The following is an 8,156-nucleotide window of genomic DNA, read 5'->3' on the forward strand; positions in this document are numbered from 1 at the left end:
CGCAAAAAAAAAAAAAAAAAAGTCCTACTGACTGCCCCTTCTACAAGTCGTCCTAACACAACCACCTTGCTCATTTATTTCATCAGGTGCTGCTCAGGCATCAAGAGTCTGTATTCTTTCACTGCTTTAATGATTCCAATCATTCCCCTGTCATTTATTTGATGCCACGTTCTGCTGTCACTGCCTTCATGATGCCCACCGAAATCCAAATGCCAAGACTGAACTCTATCCTCAACACTTCTCCCAGAAATATCAATATATAACTACGTACCCAGAAGGCCAGGCAGCTGCAAGTTCAAAGTCATGGTTGACAGAGAATATTCCCAAACGCCCAGTCACTGAATAACGATGATGACATTTCTTGAGGGCTTACTGTGAGCCAGGCACTAAAGCGATTTACGTGTATGATGTCATTTAATCCTTACAAAACTCTACTATTATCTTCCCCACTTGACAGATGTGTAAACTGAGGCAGAGAAAGAATAGGAAACTTATTTGAAGTCCACAGGTATACGGCAGAACAAGGATATGAATCTGGGCAATCTGGCCCCGGTGTCCCTGTTGTCAACCGCCACAGAGTGCTGCCCCTGGTTATAAGAAAATGTCTACATTAGTGTGGTCCTTGTACCCACAGTGTCAGTAGGGGGTGGGGTGGGGGGAGCATGGTAGAAATGCAGAATCCTCCACTCAAAGCATGAGAATCTGCATTTGAAAGAGATCCCCAGGGGAGTCAGATTCTCACAAAGTATGACAAGCACTTGTCTAAGGAACCCACTGATGACAAAAGATGCAGTACAGACTTTTTGATCACCCTGCAAAATCTCCCACTTTCACCTGAATAAAATGACAAGCCAAAGTCACAAATTTAAGTTGCAAAAGTAAAAAAAAAAAAAATCTGGGGTGCCCAGCCCAGCTTTAGTTTAGCTCACCTAGCACAGGTAAGCTGCTAAGAGAAGAGCTCCATAGTGGCTCTTCACACCAGCATGAGAATGGAAACCTGCGTGATGGTGGCTGCTGGCCTACACCTTTCTCCTGGCAGAAAACGTGAGGCACTGGAAACTGCACCAGGCCAAAGTGAGGAACAGTCAAAACTAATCTATGGCACCACAAGCCAGGATACTGTCACCTTTGGCAGGAGTGGGGATTGGAAAAAGCACCCTTGATGGCATGACGATGGTGGTGATAGCAGCTCTGGATGTTGGTCATATTCCAGTTCCCGCTCTGGGTGCTCGTTACACAGGTGTGTTCAGTTTCTGAAAATTTACTAGCTGTAGACTTGGGATTTTTGCAGGCATATTTTATGTTGCCAAAAGTTTACATAAAAGAGATCACTATTTCTATAAAATAGTCTCACTAATTAACAGAGAGGCAAAATAATAGTTTTTATAACTGAGTGGTAGGAATTACACAGTATACATGGGAATATTACTACGTTTTTCAACAAAAAAGGAGGGTATGCTCTCTTCTTAGGAAAACTATTTACACTCCTTTCCTGTTGGAAGCAGGAAGACCATTCTAGTTGTTTTGATTTTTTTTTAAACATTTTATTTTATACTCACAAGAAATTGCAACAATAATGCAGAGAGATCCCATGTACTCTTCATCCAGTTTCTCCAAATGCTAACTTAGTCTTCTCTAACGATAAAATATTGTCAAAACCAGGGGATTCACACTGGCACAACACTGTTAACTCAACTACAGACTCTACTGAGAGTTCACCAATAAGAATATTCTGCCTTTCCATATGATCCAGCAAGCCCACTCCTGGGCATATATCCAGAGAAAACTGTAATTCGAAAAGATACATGCATCCCTATATTCACAGAGGCACTATTCACAATAGCCAAGACCTGGAAGCAACCTAAATGTCCATCGACAGATGAATGGCTAAATAAGACATGGTACATATATACAATGGAATATTACTCAGTCATAAAAAAGAATGAAATAATGCCATTTGCAGCAACATGGATGGATCTAGAGATTGTCATACTGAGCGAAGTAAGTCAGACAGGGAAAGACAAATATCTTATGATATCGCTTATTATGTGGAATCTAAAAAATGGTACAAATGAACCTATTTACAAAACAGAAATAGAGTCACAGATGTAGAAAACAAACTTATGGTTACCAAGGGGGAAGGGCGGGGGGAGGGATAAATTGGGAGACAGAGATTGACATATACACACTACTATATATAAAATAGATAACTAAGAAGGACCTACTGTATAGCACAGGGAACTCTACTCAATATTCTGTAATAACCTATATGGGAAAAGAATCTGAAAAAGAATGGATATATGTATAATATGTATAACTGAATCACTCTGCTGTATACCTGAAACTAACACAACATTGTAAGTCAACTATACTCCAATATAAAATAAAAATTAAATTAAAAAAAATATTCTACCTTAGCTGCCAATGTCATACCTTGTGGCCCTCTTCATAGATTTACAAAGGAAACAATGATGCGTAAGTAAATACAATAAAAATACGTTGCTTAATTTTTGACTGTGAGATATTATTCTTTCCATACACATTATATATACATATATATGTGGATATATATACACATATACATATAAATCTGTATGTAGATATATACCCATATATATATATGTATGTGTACATATCTATAGCTCTGCATGTATATCTGAAATTGAAGAGTAAAACAATCATTAGGTGAACCGGCAAATTAACTTTTCCTGTTCATGACACTGTCACATAACTTTTTTTTTTTTTTTTTTTTTTTTTTTTTTTCTTGCGTTATGCGGGCCTCTCACTGTTGTGGCCTCTCCCATTTGCGGAGCACAGGCTCCGGACGCGCAGGCTCAGGGGCCATGGCTCACGGGCCCAGCCGCTCCGCGGCATGTGGGATCTTCCCGAAACGGGGCACGAACCCGCGTCTCCTGCATCGGCAGGCGGACTCTCAAGCACTGCGCCACCAGGGAAGCCCCTGTCACATAACTTGATCAGAATCATTTAGTCCTACCAGTTACCTAACTGCAATATGGGGGCTGCTCTGTATCTTCACCTCTCTTACAATTCCTTAAGTGAAATTAATGCACTGATTTCAGTTTGCCGGAGTTATGAATCAACCAGATGGTCGTAGAGTTTTAAGAGAATAGAAAATTATTTGACACATAGCTCAATTAAGCAATTCATCCAAGGCAAACCAAAGAAGGTATTTTTAAATGCATATTTTGGAAAACGATAATGGCATTTGGCATGCTAACTAATATTCCTCATCAGAATGACATTATAAAGAAATGCTCAGGATAAAAACACCAAACCGATGAAACTGAAGTAAAAAAGAAATTTTACTGGCCCATACCATAGCCAGTAAATGATATTAGGTAAAGCGAGCACATGGCTATTTTTGCACCTAGAAGTTCTTTCTGAAGGATCCAGGAATCAGTAATTTCACCAGAGAGCACTTTCTACCAGCCCATTAGAACTTTGGGGATTAAATGTCACCAAACCTAAGTACCTGAGTTTTAGGGCTACCTTCTCATTAGTCTCCGTATTTCTCACTCCCCTCATCTACCTATTCCAAATTCTAGGTTACGTATGATTCAAATACCTGTTTCCTCCTGAAAGTGCATCCCCCTTATGCCAATGGCACAAAGCTGGATAATTTGAGTCTCCACATTCTGTCTTCAATTCAGAGCTTCTCAGCCTCAGGAATGTTGACATTTGGTCCATACTCTTTGCTAGGGGGCTGGGGATGGTGGCTGTCGTGTGCATTGCAGCGGGTTGAGCAGCCGCCCTGGCCTCTACCCACCAGATGCCAGGAGTGTGCCCCCCTCAGCTGTCACAACCAAAAACGTCTCCACACACTGCAAATGTCCACTGAGGAGGAGGGGGCAAAATCACCACTGTTATCATGATATTACTTAGATGTACTTTCAAACAAAAACTCAGTCCTTTTAACAATAAATTGAAAATAATGTGAAGGAACTAGAAATAGTACCTATCAGTGATGTCAGTGGATCCCAGAGATGTCATACGTTTTTTATTCCAACTTCAAAAATTTTCTGGTCAATCAATATACAGAATAGAGCTACAGCTAGAAGGTTTAAAAGAGGTTCGGAGAAGACTAAGTTTTATCTTATTAATGAAGAATAACTGAGGGCCTCTGGAGAAGTAAGCGTTTTTCCACAATCACCCAATGAGCCAAGCTGTCTGGTTTCTAGTCCAGTTACCTTGGGCGGCCATGTTGGCTTCTCCCGAACTCTTAATCATATGATTCAAAGGTTACATTTTATTGACAGGCTATAGACTACCTAGTTATGTGATGTAAAGCCATAATCCCAGTCTGCCACACTGGTAAGCAATAGCAGGAAAAAAGGATGGAAATGGCAAGAGAACCAAAAAAAAGCAGTCAAATTTCACCCTCTGGCAGGTTATGGCCAAACTGCCACTGGAGAGAAAGAACTGCAGATATTTTTTAAAGAAAAGTGAAGAATCTTTAAGACCATTCTCAGTGAGAATGTAAAACTCAAAGTGACGTTGATATCAAAACTCCCTCATTATTGTAGCTAGCGCCCCCAAATCAGAAACATAATTCCTTGCAGAAGGCTGTGCGCCCTAAGGAATTAATGATGTGCTACCCTTGTCAGTGAAATGGAAAACTGCTTATGTGAAAGAATCAGAGAAAGGCAATTATAGGCACTGTGCCAGAGACATAAAATACAACAGAAAGATGATACTTGCCAAGTTTTTCCCAACTACTAGCTCATTTGACCTTCAAAATCATCCTAAGATGCTGAGTCCCTTGTTTTTATAGGTGAAGAAATGAGGGATGAACCCCTAACCATTCATGAGTTCAGAGTAGAGACTGGAACCCAGATTCCCTGCCGTGAAGTCCACTGCTCCTGCCTTTGGGCGTTGGCAATATCTGTACTCCTGAAATGTTCCTGTCCACGACTATGCCGGAGTCTGCTATCACTCATGGGTATTCCCGTTCTCCCCTGCTTCCTGGGCAAACAGGAAGGCCAGGTTTTCCAGCATTCCTTATACTGGCCATAGCTGTGTCAGGCTGATGCAATGGGAGAAGTGAATGTGCTATTTCCAAGCTTGACCAATTGAAAATCTCCCACTTGAGGTCCTCACTCTTTTTCTCCAATCTCTACAGATCTAGAGGAAGGTTGATCCACCAGATGGAAGGAGCCTGGTTTTCTGAATGACCCGGTGGAGCTGGGCCATCGTGATCCAAACTGCATTGGCCAGGGATATGAATGAGAAATAAAGTTTTATTGTATCAAACCACTGAGATGTGGGGTGTAATTAACTACCACCACTCCTTCTGACAAAAACAAGGAGGACAGCAACACATTTGGGGAGGGGAACGCCCCGCAGATTGTCAGGCAAGTTCTGGGGGTTCAGCCTATAGAAGAGAGTTACAGATGTTCCCCATAGAGTCCCCAAGGCCAGTCTCCCACTGTGGGGCATGCATTGTCATAAAGCCCTTTCCACCTCTATTCAAGGATTTCAATTCCCAAGGGCTTTCCTGCTAACGTCCTCTTCAGCAATACTTCTAGTGAAGGCTGGCTTTGATGAGAGGAATGCTAGCTTCTCCTAACATGACTCTGGGAGACCTCCATAATATCCAAGTGAACCCCTCCTCCCAAACATTTTGTAAACATACATGTAAACTAACACAACACATAACAGCTTATCATCACACCGCCAAGAGCCAGCAACCCAAAAGTGAACCAATAATTTGTTACTGAATTTATCAGGACTTACACTAATAAACATGCTTCAAGATTTCACTTCCAAGCATCCCATCTGTCTTAGAAAAAAGAAGGAGCTATTTAGAGCACCACACATTTTTTATATTATAAAGGGAGGGAAATGGGCTGTCATAATAACCAAGCTTAGTAAAATTACCAGTGCTTGGTATTCTAGAACAAATTGGAGGAAATTACAAGGTGCTTTTAAAGTCATGCTTGAAGGTTGTTTTTTTTTTTTCTCATCTAAATGGATAGATCTACAGTGTGCAGAAAGAGGGCAAGTGCTTGATTATACAGATACCTAATTTAGCCTCCCAAATCTGCTCTAGGCCACTCTGAACATACAATCATAGGAGATGCATCTCCCACATTATTTCCTAAGGAAATGATAAAAACACGAAAATATGCATGAACCACACCTATCTTAATTCAAAGTTTTAAATACACTCACAGAAGACTTCTAAGGAACGAGAACCCATCCAAACACAAGGCTCTTATTACACTTATTGGGCTTCTTCTTCCTTCTTAGAAGTTGATTAATTTACTATAAAAATCTTCACTGTTGAACTAACAAGCAAACCACAGTATCAGAATTTGTTCGATACCATAGGTTCTCAGATTGGGCTGTATGGTAAAATCATCTCGAGAGATTTACAAAACCCTGATGCGCAGGTCACACTCCAGACCAATGACATCACAATCTTTGGGAGTGGGAACCAGGTATTTTTAAAGCTCCCCAGGTGACTGCAAAGTGCGGGCAAGGCTGAGAACCATGTACTTTGTCTTTGATTACTTCTACAGGCTGAAAGCAAAACACTGGTGACCCTTGCTTTTCTATTCACCCAAAGTCAACAACGGAACTTTTTTTTTCTATTGCAGTATATCAGCATGGTAATGTACAGCATCAGGCCTTCATTTTTCCTCTACCGAAAACTGGCTTACTTTGCACCTCAGCGCTTTGCCCCGAGGAGACTGGGCGAGTAAAACAGCTTATTTTACTAGTAGATTTCACAAGAGATACTAGGCTTATTAATACAACCCAACTCCATATTTCCCCATCTGAATTTCCCCCATTCAGAATAATTTAAAATAATTGTGTCTTCTGAAAATTAGTAAAAGAATGCTTTTAAATCAATCAAACAGTAGCTTTAGGCATTCTTCAGGAACATACTATGGCAACATCAAATATTTCTTGATTTTCAGAAATTTGTTATGTTAAACAAACTCATTAAAGTTTTGTAGGAAAACAAACATACAGTTGTCTACACTTACATGTCACTTAATTCTAATCAACACCTGTTGTGCAGAGATGGATTTATTAATTATTACATTGTATTTTTAGACATATTCATCATATAGGGCAGAACTGTAATAAAGTGTCTGTGGAAAGCAGCTGCAGTGTGAAGTGCATCAACCCGCCCATCATGAACTGAGGACGTGGAGGATGTCTTAAGCCCCCATGACAACACCCAACCCTCTCCTCTCCTCTGAACCTTGGGTTTCTAAATCCAACTTCCTATGCAACATTCCCACTTGCACATCTAACAGGTATCTCACACTTAACTCCTGATCTGCCCGTTAAAAAGCTGTTCTCAGTCTCAGGAAACGGCCATTTTCTCCTTTCAGTTACTCAGGACAAAACCTTAGGAGTCCCCCTGACTCTTCTAGTTCTTTCACTCCACATCCAGAATCCCACCACTTCTCACTTCCATGGCTCCCTCCCTGGCTTCGGCCGGGGCCAACGTCCTCTGGAGCCTAGGCCATTGTGGGAGCTTCCCGAGTCCTTTCCCTGCTGCCAGTTTTGCTCCCTTCTCTAGTCTTGAAACAGAAGCCAGCATGCGCCTTCATCAAGCCACGTCACTCGGATGGTAACCCTCTGCTGCCTCTGCATTTCATTCAAAGCCAAAGCTGGCCCTTCAAAGCCCTACACATGTGATGTGTATCGCCTCTCTTGCCTCTCCTAAGGTCACCAACCATGCTGGCTTACCAGGGACTGAGAGGTTTCTGAGGATGTAGGACCTTCAGTGAATGCGGGACAAACGAAGACAAGTTGGTCCCCCTACCTCTCCTGCTCCCAGATGCCTTCCTTGGTGTGCCCCTCACACTGGGTCTTATTAGCTCACTACCTCTATTTATATAACTGACTCTTTTCCTCTCCCACCTATCCTCATCCCATCTCATCATTTCCTTTTCCTCAGAGCCCTTATCATCATCTAACACGCTCTATATTTAGTTATTTAATTGGTTTTGTTTCGTACTCTCTTCACTAAAAGGTAAGCCCGTGAGGGCTGTTTTATTTGTCGCTGTATTCCCAGGAATCTAGAATACCGCCTAGCACACAGGAGATGCTCAGTAAATATTTTCTGAATGGAATAATTATTTATACTATATAATAAATGTTCCAGGGTGTATATA

The 8,156-nt window shown here is 41.3% G+C and overlaps 1 protein-coding gene across 1 annotated transcript in view; it reads right to left on the reverse strand.

Annotated features, from left to right (window-relative positions):
- FRMPD4 (FERM and PDZ domain containing 4) overlaps positions 1 to 8,156 on the reverse strand; it is a 556,500-nt gene that overhangs the window by 416,671 nt on the left and 131,673 nt on the right. The gene's annotated exons all lie outside the window — the stretch shown is intronic.

Source organism: Lipotes vexillifer, unplaced genomic scaffold (assembly GCF_000442215.2).
Source record: "Lipotes vexillifer unplaced genomic scaffold, Lipotes_vexillifer_v1.1 scaffold431, whole genome shotgun sequence".
In the NCBI taxonomy this organism is placed as follows: Eukaryota; Metazoa; Chordata; class Mammalia; order Artiodactyla; family Lipotidae; genus Lipotes; species Lipotes vexillifer.